This window comes from Rattus norvegicus, chromosome 3 (assembly GCF_021556685.1).
Source record: "Rattus norvegicus strain SHRSP/BbbUtx chromosome 3, alternate assembly SHRSP_T2T, whole genome shotgun sequence".
Lineage (NCBI taxonomy): Eukaryota > Metazoa > Chordata > Mammalia > Rodentia > Muridae > Rattus > Rattus norvegicus.
In genome coordinates, this window is record NC_141536.1 from 36,612,416 (window position 1) to 36,629,817 (window position 17,402).

At 44.3% G+C, this 17,402-nt stretch overlaps 1 protein-coding gene across 12 annotated transcripts in view; it reads left to right on the plus strand.

The window, feature by feature from the left end:
- The window catches only part of Fmnl2 (formin-like 2), a 275,441-nt gene that overhangs the window by 62,476 nt on the left and 195,563 nt on the right, over nt 1–17,402 (plus strand). The window lies entirely within an intron of this gene.

Genomic DNA, 17,402 nt, shown 5'->3' on the forward strand with positions numbered 1-17,402 from the left:
TGCAGAACTAGGCCACACCTTGACCAGAATTGACTAATTATGAATATGTTTTGCCCATGACTTATTATTCCTCTTTAAACCTAAATCTCCTATCAGTACCTAGGAAGACAAGTTTGGGAGTTCAAATCTCTTCTCTTTGCTTTTTTGTTACTTGTATTTTTTAACCGACAAAGGTGCCTGACTAGAGCTGGGACTTTTGCCCTAAAACCCTGGTTCCATAGAGATATGATTAAAAATGTGGGACAAGCCATTGGTGGAGTGGGCATGCAGTACAATTGAGTTTTTTTTTTTTTTTTTTTTTCTTTCCGGAGCTGGGGACCGAACCCAGGGCCTTGCTCTTGCTAGGCAAGCGCTCTACCACTGAGCTAAATCCCCAACCCCTAATTGAGTGTATTAAATTAAGCTGATGTCAACATTGCTCCTGCATTGAGTCTGGGCACCTGAGGATCTGGCTTGAATGGATTGACCCTGAGGAACTGACATTGTTGATGTTTCTCTGAGAACTTCATATATGATGATCCATTTCTGTCTTCCAGAAGAGCTGTTTTCAAACAGCAGCTTAAAGGAGCAACCATCTTGTCCAGGGTCCTGTTGCTTAGCAGTGGAATCTAGGGTTTGAAACCATGACATAATGTCATATGTTTTAGTTGAAGTCAGAGTTATTGATATGAGGAAAAACCGAACCAGAGAAAAGTTTCTGAGGTATGGCTGTCACCGTAGCATGGTAAGTGACTAGCTGTGTGGAACGAGACTGAATGAGTGGGAAAGTTAATGTTGACAGTGTAGGTGCAGCAGTGGGAATAAGAAGAAGAAACAGGAGGCCCTGCTCATGCATGAGTTCAGTGTCCATTTTGTGTTTTGGTCTAACAAACAGCTATCACTGGAAGTGTTTTCTAGTTGTGAGCACGAGCCTTTGGTGTCAAACCTCTGTACAGCGTAGCAGCAGCAGTGTTCATTCTGAGTGGAGCCTGAACCCCCACATCTTGAGCTGCACTGCCCTTGCATGCAGCTGATGGACGGTTGCCTTTCATGACATCACAGCAGTGATCCCTGATGGGCAGGCCCTCCATGGGAAGGATGAGTAGTTGTGGCGTTCTGAAAGGCATTCTCTGGCTTGACTATGCAGCAAGGTGACCTTGGAAGGATGCGTAGTAACCTGCTTACCTCAGTGGTAGGTCAGGGTCTCAACCTCATTGACTCACTGTCTGACTGTGCCTTTTGGGTTTCTCTGGACACCACAAAGGGTAACAATTGACACTCATAACAAAGGCTCGGTTGCAAGAGAAAAGAGCACTAGGAATGTATTGGCTGGAGTGTTCCTTAACAGGGAATAAGACCTCTAAATCCTAGGGCAAATACCATTTTTAAATTTTACTCTGGAAAATTTGCATAACTAAGTCTTGTCTGTCTGTCTGTCTGTCTGTGTCTATTGATCATATGTATGTGGGCATGCATATTCATGCCATGGTGTATGTACGGCAGTCAGGACATCTTTTAGGATTCAATTCTCTCCTCCCACCATGTAGGTCCTAAGGTTCAAATTTAGGTTAACAGTTCTGGCAGCAACTGAATTTACTCAGGAGTCATTGTTTTAGGGTCTTATTGCTGTGAACAGACACCATGACCAATGTAAGTTTTATAAAGGACAACATTTAATTGGGGCTGGCTTACAGGTTCAGAGGTTCAGTCCATTATCATCAAGGCGGGAGCATGGCGGCATCGAGGCAGGCATGGTGCAGGAAGAGCTAAGAGTTCTACATCTTCACCCAAAGAAAGCCAGGAACAGACTGAGCATCCTTGGGCAGCTAGGAGGAGAGTTTCCAAGCCCACCCCCACAGTGACATACTTCCTCCAAAAAGGCCACACCTTCCCTGTGCCAAGCATATGCACACCATCACAGCCATCTTGGTCGCCTAATAGTCTCTTTCTCTCTCTTTTCTTTAACCCATGTTCTGGATAGGTCTGTAGAAGTGTGCCTGGATTGAAAGGGTACATGATTGGGTCTGGAGGGGTAAAGTCATCAAGTGTGGATAGTCTTCTTTGTTTCTCAGTTTAATCATTTCTTGTCAGGTGCAGAATGTGATTTTGGAAATGACTGAGGGTCTTAGCTTTTTTATGGTCAACTCTTATTAAGAAAAGGTGAGGAAAAAATGTTAAGATTTGTGTTAGGTTTGGTAAAAATTTGTGTTAGGTTTGGCTTTTTATGATCTAATTTGGGAAGGAAGGATTCTAACTTTTCAGAATTGGTCTTTGGGATGGAGGGGTGTGAGAAACAGTAGGGTAGTGGTTGTAGCAGTGGCTTCTGAGACTGAACACGAGGGTATGGTGGATTGAACCCCCCCACCAGTTTCAGCATGAGTAATGTCCAGTCACCTCACGTGAGTTTATTCTTCTAGTGACAGTGAGCTCTTCTCTCATGACATACTTTCTAGATTAATACTTTCCTTATTAATGCTGTACAATGCAGTGTGTGTGTGTGTGTGTGTGTGTGTGTGTGTGTGTGTGTGTGTGTGTGTAATGATCCTGTTGACTGCCCTAGGGTTAGTTGTGGGAACCCTACTAAGTCTCATTGGCTAGAATTATTTCCCCATTTCTTGCTTTAAAGCCACCAAATGCAGTGGTAGTGACTTTTTCTTACTTTTAGTTAAAGAAGAACAAACTACTTGGTTTACCTAACACAGTGCCTCCCTTCTTGCCCCTAGCAAGTATTTCCTACTGAAGAGTCAGCTGCAACATTCTGTCCTGAGAGAGCTTAACCGAAGCAGATGATGGTTGGCGTGGGGATTCAGTCAGGAGGTTGCTGGCTCTAACATACATGAAGCCTTGTACTCAGCACGGCTTAAAACAGGTGTCTTTGCTTTGAGGTACATACGTGTAATTCTAGTGTTCTAGTACTGAGACACAGGAAGATCAGAAGTGCAAGGGCATCCTTATGAGGACAACCAACGTAGACCATGTGAGATCTTGTCTTAAAAAAAGAAGAGACAAAAGCTGGATGGAGAGATGTAGGTCTTTAATTCCAGCAGAGGCAGATGGGACTGAGTCCAAGGACAACCTGGTCTGCAGTGTGAGTTCCAGGACAGCCAGGGCTACATAAACAAACACATACCAAAAAAACCCAAAAAAACAAAAAAAACAAAAAAACAAAAAAACACAACAACAACAACAAAAAAACAAACCCCCAAAAAACCAAAACCAAACCAAACAACAACTACAACAACAACAACAACAACAACACCCCAACAGAACAAAACAAAAAGCCCAAACAAACAAAAAAACAATAGACAAGAATTGAGGAGAAGAAAGACCTTCTAAGAAGGGGATGTAAGTGTATACTTCCTAATAAAAGCATGAATAAAAAGAAGCAGGTGGTTGTATTTGGGGAATATATGTTAGTGGCATACATACCACCAGACCTGTCCTCAAAGGAGAAGAAGTAGGTGTTCTCTGATGACAAGAAGCATGTCACTTTTCTTAGAAATCTGTCCATAGGCTATCTTTGCTCGTCATGCACACGCTTCCTTGACAATACTCTTCTGGAAGGAACAGTAGCATCTTAAGTGGATCCTAAAGCCCTCTTCCTTCTCCTAAGAGGATTTTAACACACCTTGGGCTAGGTGAAGAGGCAGCTAACCCTTCTTCTCCTGTCACTCTGATGAGGATCACAGCACTGTTTAGCTCAGTCAGTCACGTTCTGCAGAACAACATACCGAGTATGTGACAGATAACCATGAACTGAAAAATCTCTCTCTACTAGGGCTAGAGGCATCTTACCTCTTCACAGTGATGCTGATGTGGAACTGCTGTGCTGCTTGTTAGGTAGAAAGTCGTACAAGCAGCCATGTGTGGTAGGTACTTAATGGAGATAATGAGAAAGAAGGACTAGGTTATTACTGAGTGTTGTCATTGTACTGTACGTTTTGTTATTAGTGAGCTTGGTCCAAAAAAAAAAAAACAACAGCAACAACAGAAGCTCTCACAGAATCAAAGTGCATCTCATGGCAAACAGCCTGCTCTTAGGTGGTGGCAGTTTCCTGTGCTTTGTGTTTACCAGTCTCTTGACTGTTGTTAAGAGGCCCTGTCCAGTGGTTGACCTGTGCTATTGAGGTTTGTGTAAGTGCCCGCCGTGATGTTGACACAAAAAGGAAGCTGTGTAAGATATCAGAACACGTCCCCGTGGTTAAATGATTCATGGCTATGGGACATAAGGCCTGGTCATTTGTTCACTGTCTTAGCTTGGGCCTGCTGTCATCTGTCTCCAACCCCAACTTCCTCTTCCAGAAAATTTCTACACTCGGATAAGTGCATTTAACTTTGAAAATCTCTTGTGGCCAAATCTACCACCATCTTATTTTTATTTTTAATTTAGTTTAATTTAATATTTATGGGTCTGGGTGTTTTGTCCGATATAGGTCTGTGTCTTTGGAGAACACTGGAGTTACAGACTGTTGTGAACCCTCCATGTGGGTGCTGGGGGTTGAACCTGGTCCTCTGCAAGAGCAGCTAGTGAGCTTAACTAATGAGGCCTATCATGGCACCTTTTCCTTTGGTGTATCAGATGTCACTGTGGCCTTTCAGCTTGCAGTGGAGATGTGATGGTTAATTTCCCGATCAATATTTAAGTGATCAGGGGTCTGTGTTAGCCCTGGGGTATTTCTTTTGTGATATAGGGGAGGCGATACCATTGTGAACATAAAAATACTCCAAACGTCACTTAGAAGATAAATGCCAGGCCACATACTCATTTTGGGTCAATTTCTTCTCCCAAAGATCTTGTGTTCAGTAACTTAGCAATCAAGTGTTGCCTGCACACTGCCTTTATCGTGTAACCACTCATGACAGTCTGTGTAATGTCTCCAGACTTGGGGATGTGAGTTGGGGTTTGGTCCCTAACATCACAAGAAGGCAAAAGGAAAAGTTCTTTTTTGGGGCTTCATAAATGAAGCTGATTTTCCTCTCCAGTGTTGGACTTTGGGCAGATGGTATTTGGAGCTTGGTGAAAGCTGTACTTCTGTATGGTTCGTCATAAGCTTACTAAGGCACCAAAAGAATGCCAGAGATAGGCTTCTTCCCTGGGTAGAGGACAGTGGAGGAAAGGGGCCAGGAGGAAACTTGCAGCTCTCACAGCAATCTCGAGTGCCTTTTAGAGTACACTATTTCTGATTCTGTCTTAGTTTTTTTTTTTTTTTTCTTCTCCGTAAATATCACATGCCAATTTCAAAAATGTGGAACAAAATTGTGGCCAGTGTTCTGCTGAATTGATTGCAATTTTAAATTGTCCCTGTTTTTTCTTTTTTTCCTCCCACCTGTCTTTTAGAACCCCCGATACTGAGACATGTTTGCTAACACAGTAAGATCCAGAGAAGAGAAGAACTCCCAGCACTAGTCTGCGATTAATTTCTGCTTTCAGTCTGTTACCTGTTTGAAGGAGTTCCTGTCAGTCAGAGGCAGCTTGTTAAGAGTCATTCCAACATTGACGCATATACAGAGATTTGTCTAGAAAATGTTGAGCCTGGTAGAGTCCTCCATCAGGTTTCCTCTCTCTTCTCCTTATTCCTGTCTGTACAGAAGGCGAAACAGCCCTTGGTCAAGCCTTTGGTTCTGATCCTGAAGACAATACCTTCAGAGAGGGCATGGGAAATGTTTGATATTTCTTCACCTACAGGTTAGGAGAGCCTTATAACATATTATTAAAAATCAGACCAAACCAAACCAAACCAAACCACAAAAACAAATACCCCAAACCTCTACCACCAGAGAGAATTAGGAAGACTTTTTTTTGTAGATCAAAGTGGAGAACTTTAGCTAGGATTGGGGTTCAGTGTCTAGCTGCATGAAGCTGTACGTTCATTGGAAACAAATGCAAAGCTAATGAAAAAGAGGTGGATAAACCTGTATTAACCAAAGACGAAGCTACCAGAATGTTCTCTAGCTAGTAGCTATATGAAAGATCTAATTCATTACACTAGATATGGTAGTAAATGCCTATAATCCGGAGGCAGGGTCAGGAGGAGTTCAAGGTGACACAGTAAACTAGCCTGGGATGTATGAGACTGTCACAAAAAGTGTGTGGTGTGTGTGTGTGTGTGTGTGTGTGTGTGTGTGTGTGTGTGTGCGTGCGTGCGTGCCTGCCTGCCTGCTTGCCTGCCTGTCTGTCTTTAATGGAGAAATCTTTTCTCTTCAAAAGATAATCAGAAAGCTAAACTAAAGTGGAAATTGACTTCAATATCTTTTTCCCAGCCCAGTGACCAAGTGTTTTGATTGCAATGAATTTGGACCACATGAACTCCCTGTTGTAACAGGTCGAAAACCATCAAGTTGACATTTTGACCCACAGCACCGGTTAAGGAAATAGATGCAGGGAGTTTGGCAGCTAACTAACCACCCTTCTTTCTTTCCATCCTTGAAATTAGTGGGGAAGTGAAGCAGAACCATTTTATGTAAGAACGTTTTCCTCTCCTCTTTTGAAAAGTCAAATCAATACAAGGATATAAAGGAGATTGGCAAGTCTGGGTGGATTTTGGGAGAGTGCACAGAGAAGACAATGGAAACGCCAGTTCTTAAAACTGAAGGTTCCCCCTGGGTTTGCACAGGAGGTTACAGTGGAGACAGCTCTGTGGAAGAGAAGGTATTTATTTGTTCACTGCTCCTTTGTCTTTGGCTGTCCAAGTCACATTGTGCTGTCCTTGAGAAGCATGGGCTGTGCTGTTTTTCACTGCAGTCCTGACGCGTTCAAGAAAGCTGCTATATCTACTGTCTGATTGATGCTGCACCTAACAATAGCCCTTCCCCGTGAAACACTCCATTGATACGTTTAGAACGCATTACTGCTAACCAAACAGTAGTGGTTTTATTACTGTACTAATGGAGCCTGGTACTCGGAGGCTGGAGGCCAGGCGGGGGAAGGGAGCGAGAGGGCTGCACAAGTGAGTCCCTTTCCTCCATTAGTGATGTTCCCGGAAGAGAGCACTTAGGCTGATTCCAGTAAGACAATGTGATCTAGATACACTGCAGGGCCCAATGTGCACATGGAAGGATGCACTAAATGAATTATTTCTAGCGGGAAGGAACAAGAGCTTTCTCAATAAAGAACCAGCAAGACAGCAGAGTTTTCTATGGTCCATTCCAATGAAGTCATTTGCTCTCCTAACAGTGCATGGAGTCTAACAAATGAGTTGTGAAAGTTATGGATTCTGATGGACTCAGAATTTGGATTAGCTTGGCACACACCCACGGTAGGCAAAGCCGGACTGAAACGGCGGCGGCCTCTGTCCTCTTTGGTGGGTTTATGGTGTAATTAGGCTCCCTTCTCCCCACTGTCTCCCTCTGCCCCTTTGCACTTTACTCCTTTCTGTAGTGTTGGAGCCAGCTGTCACCTTTGATGTGATTATGATGTTTTCTGCCTTCTCACAGAGTGTCTCTCAGTGCAGAGTGCAGTGACTGGGCTTTTCTAAAGCACAGGTTGCAGCGAGAGCTGGGGAGTTTCTAGTTCATTTTTGGTGAATTTGAGTTCTTCAAGTTCTGCAGCCTCCCGCCATGTCTGACCTTTGCTACTGTCAATGAAGGTTGGCTTGGGCATTGCTCATTCCCACCATGTAGGCCATCATGACTCCCTGGACACTCGCTGCTTGTCACCTGTCATTCAGTTTGCAAAGTTAGCTTCTCCTCAGTAGGAGCTGCCTTTGCTCTGTGATAATCCAGCATGGAAATGTCATGTCCAAGGGCCTTGAGATCCTCTCGGACCTGACCTTGTATGTCTTAAGCATAGAAAAATGTCATAAACTTTAAGTACAGAATGCTATGGATTCAGCTGTGTTGAGGGGCAGAAGTACCTACCCGAGGCACATATATATGTGTGTGTGTGACCCCAGAGATCTGTCATGTGATTTGGACATCCACTTCTCAGCTCGAGAGGAGTCTTCATCCTGTAGGCTCTTTTCTTGTAGACACAGCTTCGATCTGCATTCAGATCTGGCACACTCTGAGCAGGGATAGGTGAGCGATACCCTTTTAGACTTAACTTTGCAGTGCACATGAAAAAAACTGAGCTTGCTTTATAAGCTCGTGGGGGGTAAAATCCTACGCATGTCTTGAAAAGTGATTCACCCTCTAGACATGATTTGCTTGTTGATTTTTGAAGTGGAGGATACCAACATTGAGTTTGGGAGCTCTCACCTCCTACCCTGTTTTAATGATAGGGTTTTACTGTGTCATCCGGGCTGTCTCTGAACCTGAGCTCCTGCCTCAGTCTCCCACAGATATGCACCACTGCCCCTGGCCCATTTTCTATCTTACATACTCTACTCTTGTTACAATGTCCAGGGAATCAAGTTTGTTGATTCAATGAGTCAATTTCAAGTTCCATTTTGTACTATAAAAGCCCGATGGGAAGATAATGCCACTGTCGAACACTGATGACCTCCAGAGAAAAAAATTTTCTCATTTGTTGTTATGGGTGGATTTTGCAGAGAAATATTTGCCATAGCATTTTATGCTAAAGTGCATGTGTTCTCCATGGACGACAGGGGCAACAGCAGAGTTATTCAGATGCCCTCTTCTTGTTGCCAGCCCCTGTGAAGTTTCAAACAGGACGTGCATGGTCAGGGTTGGTCTGGCCAGGAGTTGGGGAAATCCCCATTTGCTGGCTCATTCCCAGGCATAGATGGAAAGAGAGCACCTCAGGGTTGCAACACTGCTCGCTGGGGCACTGGTGGGTGGAGGGGAAGTTTTATCCTGCTCAGCCCCCAGAGACACTTTGAATGGTTTCCCCAGTAGCCATAAAACAAGGGAGAAAGAAGCCTCATCTTCCTGGGACTCCCGTGAGGGCAGGAGAGGGATTCTGGAGGATGGAAGGAGCCCTCCCAGGCTAAACTAAGGAAATACTGAGTGTTTGTCACATTCCCAGAACTGGCTTAAGAGGGGTGTTCCCTTATTTATCAAAGCAAGACTGGGAGATGGTGAAGTGACTAGCCAGTGACCAGTTTTAGTCTCTAGTTTTCATGGGGAGCGAATCTGTTTGCTGATGTCTGTAAGAAACCATGCCAGACCTCAGCCCTCACTGGAGAGGGCTGGCATGCGTACAGTCTTGACTTGTGTAATAGCTGAAGACCAAGGCTAGCATCAAATCCAACGGGCGTGGACTTCTTTCTGTTGCTCAGCTGCAGCCTCTGCAAATACTTCACAGTTGGAAGCGCCCGAATCCGCAGCCATTCATGCTGACTTTCAGCCAGGCTAATGCTGTGATAGCTCTAGGATCCCGAAGAAATTTTCAATGAGATTAGTTTTCGGCGACTATATTTAACCTCTAATTATATCTTATTGAGATAGGTTTTAATTTCCCCAGTGGTATAGCCAAGGCATGAACTGTGGATCAAGTAAGCAAGTAGAATGGAAATATACAACGTAACAACTCCCCGAGTTTACCAGTGTATCTCAGGTAATAAGTTAGAGCTGGGTGCGGTTTCTCCCTGTGTGAATGTTCGCTGGTCCAGATTAGCCTCATTTCTCTAAATACACAGTGGGCCTCCACCAGGGGCAAGAACAAGATTACACTTGGATTTAAGATCTTGTGGTCCAGCTTTAGTGACTCAGGTCTAGATTGTCCTTCCTGATGGTGCGTCGCTTGCCACCCTACTACACTCACCTGGGAATGCAAAGTTGATCAAGCCAATAGAATAATAATGTCACATGAATCTGGCCTGAACAAGCTTCCTTAAGATAAGTATAAAACAGGTGAGTTTAATCTAAGTTTTCATGATTTGAGCTTCTCTTCTGGTGCCCAGAAGGGTGCGTGTTATTGTCTTAATTTGGGTTTAATTGCTGTGAAGAGACACCATGACTACCATAACTCTTATAAAGGAAAGCATTTAATTGGGGTTGGATTACAGTTTCAGAAACTTTGTTCATTATCATCATGGTGGGAAGCCTGGCAGCAGGCAGGTTGACATGGTGCTGGGGAAGGAGTGAGAGTTTTACATCCCGATTGGCAGGCTGCAAGAAGTGAATGCGATGTTATACCTACCTATTGAGAATTTGTGACCTCAAAGCCCACCCACTAGTGATGCACTTCTTCTAACAAAGCCACGCCCACTCCAACAAGGCCACATCTCCCAATAGTGGCTCTTCCTGTGAGCCTATGGGGGCCATTTTCTTTCAAACTACCAGAGTCAGTGATGGAGAAGTGACTGTTGAAGGGCTGTTTTGAACTTAAAGTGCCAGATACAAACTGCAAGGTTCTGGCTCTACCATAGAAGCTGGAGAGTTTGGGTGGTGATGTGTACCGAGAGTGTCTTTGGCTTTCTGTCAGCGAGGCAGGCTGGCTCCGAGATGAGAAGGTGGTGGGACGTGGAGGTGACCAGGGTGGTTAAGACCATTGGAGCTGTTGGCCGGGTGTGTATATGGAGATAGATTTTTCTCTGGATCAGGGAACTTACCCAGAATCCTCAGGTCCTGTTAGCCTAGAGGTAAGAGCTAAGCCATGAAGGCAGAAGATTGGCAGGGAAAAGGCATGCCTTCACCCAATGTGACATTCTTTCTGTTCGGTTCCTGTCTTTCTGCTCCCTGCTGCCCTGGCATGTGCACCTGTTTCTTTGAGTATCAGAGAGGGTCATTAGTATATCAGTCTGTAAAATTATAGATGGTCTTTAGGAAGCACTAGTGCATGGGGAAGGCACTCATTTTCCATTGCCTTATTTGGAGGACTCAGTTTTCCTCTTTCCCGCCAACCCCCAGTTGTAGTATTTTCTCTTACCGTCATGAAAGGTAAGATGCTGTTTATTGCTCTCCTTAAGTGCAGTTCCATGGCGTTGAGTCTGTTCATGTTGACGTGTAGCCATTACCACCATCCACATGTAGGATGCTTTCATCTTTCCAAGTAGAAGCTCCTTCCCCATTGAGCACCAGCGCCTCATTTGTCCCTCTGTACCGGTCCCCAGTAACTTCTCAGTCTATGGAGCAGGTTGTGCCCTTGGCATGTGGCTTTATAAGGTTCTTCTGTGTTATAACATGTAAGAGAAGTCCGTTCCTTTCTGAGGCTGAAGGCTGCTTCACTGTATGGGTAAATCCCATTTTGTTCATGCCTTCTGCCGATGGTCACGTTGGTTGGCTATTCTGCATAATACAATGGTGAACAATAGCATACAAGAATTAGCTTACATTTCTATTTTCAATGTTTTGAGTATATTCTAGACCTAGAATTGTTGAATCACCAAGTGGTATAAGGCGTAAATGTTGGTGAAAGGGGTGGGGATGTAGCCCACTATGACTTCAAACTTAAGGTAACCATTCCCTGGTACTAGGATTACACCTGTGTGTCACCTGTTTAACTTCTGTTTCCCACAGCAGCCTTATATTGTGGTGTTACACTGTCAACACTTTTGTCTCCCTTCTTCCTTTAAAGCCATCCTACTGATTGTGGAGTGGCATATTATCACAGTTTTGATTTGTATTTGTGCACCGAGTGAAAAACTTGGCAGTTACTTCACCTACTGAGCTACCTTGCTGCCCCAGAACGCTTTAAATTTAAACCTTGACACTTCTAGTTCAGAACTCAGAAAGCAGCTGATTTCTGAGTTTGAGGCTAGCCTGGTCTAGAGAAGGAGTTCTAAGCCAGTCAAGGCTACACAGAGAGACTCTGCCTCAAAAACAAACAAACCAACCAACCTCAAAACCACCAACCACCAACAAAAGCCAAGTGTAGTATGCTGTCAATTAGCTGTCTAAAGATTTCTTTTTCTGAGATCCATCTTGAAGTTTTCTTGTCAAATTAGAGCAAATTGAAGCAAGGAGCTAAACATGGGCCTGATTACTGAAAGGCAGGGATCGGATTAAGACTGTGTAGACACCCCAAGGAGACTGGAGCTTCCCGTGGCTGATAAAGAGCCATTTATAGTGAGCATATTTGCTGGATGTTCTAAAATGTGGGCAGTGTCTGGCTGCAGAAGACAAGTTTCTGGTGAGACAGAAATGGATTAGACCAAGGCATCAAGGTAGAGCCATCAGTTTTGTGCCTTCCCTGAGGCTCAGGCATTATAAGTAGTTAGGAAGAGCTTAGGAGGTTGGGGAAAGCTTGAGCTCCATTAGCCCTTGTGTTAAAGCCAATTCTGCTAAGAGGCTGATGAAATGATTGTGGGAAAGGCCTTTGAAAAAGCATCTTTCTTGAAAAGCCACACTAACAGATATCTCAGAGGGCATGTTTACTAAATACCAGCATATTGAAGGGAGGACAGTGAAGCGAAAGAATGATTATTTTAATTTCTTACATTTACTTACTCTGTTTGCTCACGTGCATTTGTGCCTTTGCATGTCTGTCTACTCTCATGTTCAATATGGGCCGCAGCAGGCTTGTGAAGGGTGGAAACATCCTTCAGGAGGATCCTAGGGACCAAGGCCAGGTTATCAGGCTTGGTGGCAAGTGCCAAAACATCTCATTGGCCTTAAGAATGCTTCCTGAAAAGACAAGTTTGATTGTAAGGAGAATTTTTCAGAATACATAGAATGCCCAGGAGCAAAGTGAATTATTTGTAAAAAGTGAGTTACAAAAGCCAAGTGTTACTTAAAATGCAAGTAAGGGAAAAAGAATGTCCTTTTTCTCCTGAATAGGTTTGAACCCCAGACATCCACGAACAGATGCTGGCCTTACACGGCAGAGCTGAGGCGTGCTCCCTTTAGTATGGTCATGTGGGTGTTGGTTTGAGCTCATAAAGGTCTGAGATAGAGCTGACCAAACACATCTGAACCCTGATTGGCAGACAGACAAGCTCTGAGCCTCCAGCTCATCCTGCTTGGTTGATTGTATGGAGATTTGCAGACTAGAACAAAGAGAAGAATAAATAAAATGGGCCCTGGGGGCTTTGTCCATGGTGGTAGAATTGATGACAATACCTACCTACATATTTGGAAATTAACCCTCTCTCTTCCCCTCCTCCTTCCTCCTCTCCTTTCCTACCCCTCCCTCCTTTTCTTTGTCCTGTAGTCCAGGCTGGTCTTCAATGTGATGTGTAGCTGAGGATGACCTTGAGCTCCTCCTGATCCTCCTCCTTCCAACTCCGAAGTGATAGGATCACGGGCAAGCATCACTGCAAATAGCATAGAAACTGAGCTGCTGGAAGGCATGCGATTGGCTTCCCCTGTGAACATGAGTTTTAAAGGCCGAGCCCAAAACTAAATAAGGCAATGTGGGTTCTAGAATCCATTTTCCTGTTATGACCCAGAGATGTCTAGTGTTGGTTACTTAATCTTCCTGTAAGATTCATTATGTGTGTAGAACTTTTAGAAGTATATAATAATGTAAGCATTGCATTTAGAAGGTGTAATGGTGGAACTGATAAGATTAGAGTTGATAACTTTTTGTTTCATTTTCTTTAACCCATTTCCTCTTTTTAAAAAAATATTTTGGGGCTGGGGATTTAGCTCAGTGGTAGAGCGCTTACCTAGGAAGCGCAACGCCCTGGGTTCGGTCCCCAGCTCCGAAAAAAAAGAACCAAAAAAAAAAATTTTTATGTATAGAAGTGATTTTCTGCATGTATATCTCTGTACCACACATGTGTCTGCTACCCACAGAGGCCAGAGGAAGGCATCTGATATCCTAGAACTGGAGTTTAACAGTTGTGAGTAATGCAGGTGCGGGGAATCAAACTTGGGTTCTCCGGAAGAACAGACAATGCTCTTAACCTCTGACCTATCTCCCACCCCCACCCCACCCCCTTCTTTTAGCGTTACTTAGGAACCTTGTGAACTCATGGCTAGTTTTCATAAGTGTCTGCCTAGGAAGTCAGTTGAATTACTTCAGATTTTTAACGAAACTGTGGGTTTCTCTGGGACCCTGCAGTGATTTGCCTCACTCTCCAGCGGTCTTTTCAAGTACTTGGCCAACCCCCAATTATCTTCCTTCTTCTGGAACGGTGTTGGGAGTGGAGATGGAACATGAGCCCCATGGCATCATGATTGTTTTTGGACAGTTACTAACCTGCAGACAAAATGTGAGGTCACTGAGATCAGTGCACACGTGCCTCGGGAAACTAAGCTATAATTCCGTGATGTAAGAATGTCCATAGGCCCTCAAAGGCTGGGGCTCTCGGTGGCTGTAAACTCTGTGCAGTGTACCAGTATGGCTAATGGTAGGTAGTGGGTACATTCAAACTTCCCAAATTCTTCAAGTGGCTTACTTCAAATACTTCTGAGAACACTAACATCGCCTCGGAACTTGGATGAATGTGGCGTGGTAGGATTCTGGCATCAGCATGTCTTCCTATTACTGAACTGTGGCTACTGCTGTGGTGCTAATTTCCTTTTTATACTGGGCAAAATGTGGGGAGTAGAGAAGTATTACCAGGAATTGCTGTCGCAGAAATGCTGTAAACAGAAATTAGTAAAGAGCATTGGTGGCCTCGCTGTTCTGCAGGCTAATCCCTTAGCGTGGGCGGGTGTATGGATGTGATAATTACAGCAGAGAGTAATTGCTCTTACAGCACCTGAGCTGGGAGGCCACCTAGGAACACTTAGAAAACAGGTAGTTTTATGGAGGTGGAAATAGGTTTTGGAGAGTTGAAAAGGAGGTGTCATAGGCTGTAGGGGCCGGATTGGAAATCACTGTTGTTAGTCTTACATGGTCTGAGCCCTTGATGCGGGGTCATGCGGCATTGCTCATGGTTTCTTGAGAAGACGCTTAAGAAATTTAGGGAGAGTACATTCTTACTGAGGCGTGCTTCCCTAGCTATCAAGTTCTTGCATTGTCTTGAGGTTGAATAAAACATCCTTCCCAGAAGCTGTGAGCTACTTTGGGACTCCTTTCCCCCCGCCCCCCACATTGCTGCTTGCCTAAGTCTGGGTGCCCAGTGGGAAGAGATCATGAATGTTCCACACTCGTGGCTATCACAACCACGCTATTGCCTGAAGATACCCCTCCCACCCCAGTAATAGGTGGGACACTGTGGATTCTAATCCCAATTAGATGTGAGTGTTGGTTTCTATTATTATGAAAGAAGGTGTACTGTGGGGTCTTATTTATGTGTAAAAGCCACCTACTCGATGGGTTGTCTTAAGAACTACTTTATTGAAGTATACTTTGCCATAAAACTCATTTTAAAGTGTAACAGATTTATAGACTTGTGTCATTGCCACCACAGTCTAATTTTAGAATATTTTCATTTGCCCCAGAGAAACTTTGCAACAGCTGCATTCACTCCTTTTTGCAAAGGGATATCATCTACCCAGGCTGGCCTCGAATTTTCAATATTTAGCCCTGGCGTCCTCCCAGTCCTCCCACCTTTACCTCCCGAGTGCTGAAATTACACGCGTGCATCCCTAGGCTTGGCTCTCATTTTTAAACTTGACTTTGATGGTGCCCTGTGATTTATTGCTGGAGGAAGAAATCATTTAAAAACTTAACTTTTATTTTAATCAAAGGTGACATTACTCACCTAATGTCAGGGCACCCTTTAAACTATTTTATGAAAATCAATTCATTTAATTCATGAACTCAAGTACCCTCTGAAACCGGTAGGTTCGTATTCTCACTTTGCACAACCCCATCTTACTGGCTACAACCCAGGGCCTGAGACATGAGGGTTAGGTCCCCAGTCCTCTTATACAGAGCAGCACCCCGTTTGGGTTCTCTTTATTTCTTGTGGGTATTTTACAAATGAGGAAACAAAAAGATGGGCAGAGTAGCCGGCCTGGCTCCTGCCACACACTAGTGATGGCAGGTAAGGGATGAAAACACGCATTTCTTAATATGCTAAGGCCTTCAGTGAGACAAAAGTGAGTGGGGAAATGTCAGACATCAGAGGGGGAAAGAATGAGCCAATCTGGCACACACTTTTTTTTTCCCCCTTTTTTTGGAGCTGGGGACCGAACCCAGGGCCTTGCGCTTGCTAGGCAAGCGCTCTACCACTGAGCTAAATCCCCAACCCCAGAATGAGCCAATCTGATTCAAGAAGTGTGGGCCCTGAGAGCCCTGATCAATGGTTCAGTTAATCTATCCTATGGGTCTACACAGCCTTTGTCATTTACCTGAGATTGGTCCCATAATTCAGCTTTTTCCTTCTGTGTTAATGTTTCTGTGTTAGCCTATGTTAGGGCATGAGACAAGTTTCAGTGAACTTTAGTTTCTGTAGTGAACATAAAATGTCATGCTAGCGGGTTCTTACCTTAGGGTGTATGTTGTTGAAGGTGTGGTCTATGTTGTGGTCACAATGTTTTTTAAGGCCCTAGACACTTGGGAATGATCTGGGAGATCCTTACCCCACCTCAGTCCTCTTCTCTTGCAAATGGTTACAGTATCCCGTTTCCCTGCGTGACCACTGACCTTGCCCGCTCTGAAGCCTGTACAGGTTCTCTGTTCAGGAGGTCTTTGCATCTCCCTCCCTGGGTGCTGGCATTTAGGGCAGGCTTGTAAAGGTGGTGCAGTGACCGACTGCAGATCAAAACCAGCTCTCCCTGGAAATGGGAATTTGGAAGGTGGGACTCTTTTTGTTGATGGTTCCTGGTTGGCTTCAGAGAGAAAACTTAACACATGAGCTTGTTTAATATTTCTCTGTCCTTTGGCTTTCAAAAAGGTTTTGGAAGAACTGCAATTCCATTTAGTGAATAGTTGTCAGTACATTCTGGGATGGGAAAACGTGAACTCTTGGCCCTTGAGCTGTCTGTCTTTGCAATATGTTTATTAATTAATTAATTTGTCACTTTTACTCTTTGGGCTTTCTACTTTTTTAGTCTGGTGGGTCTGGTCTGTTTGTCATCAGAAAGGAAATCATTGCTTCAGGCAGATTTCCATCCATTTCGGGGCCTCTTAGCTTTTGACAGCCCTTTGGTCCCAAGGGAGAGAGGGTTTTGTGGGACCAGGGTCTCAACTGCAGGACTGCATGAGAGATTAGAAATATGCTGAGCTCGAAATCCCATAGTCATTTTTCTTGTGCTACAGTGTGGATTGGTTTGGGATCACACGCTCATCAAACTAAAATTTAGACATTAAGATTCTGCATCATTAGTTTATAAAGTCAATAGTAGCCTGTATAGGATGCTGGTGGCTGAGGATTCCTGACAAGTCAGGGAAGCTTTTATTCCTAAGGAATTTCTAGGCAAGCCTATGGCCCCTGGGATGTGTGTGTGCCTGGGCCCGTATGTCCAGCCCAGTTGTACTTCAGTGGTAGAGCTTTGGAAACATTGCCAATGACCTGACCGGGTGGAGAGGTACTACTTGTTACTGGAGCAACAATACCCCTCAAGGGACCATGCTCTGGTATAAATCCAAGTGGCCGTGTGGCTTTGGAGTCGGGCATTTCTAATCTCTCTGAGTTTCTTTATCTGAGTATATAAGCTTGGTATGGTTTAGGTGCAGGTTGTGTGGCTTGCTTCTGTGGAGCTGTACTGGCTTGGAAGGACAGCTCTGTCAAAGGAATGAT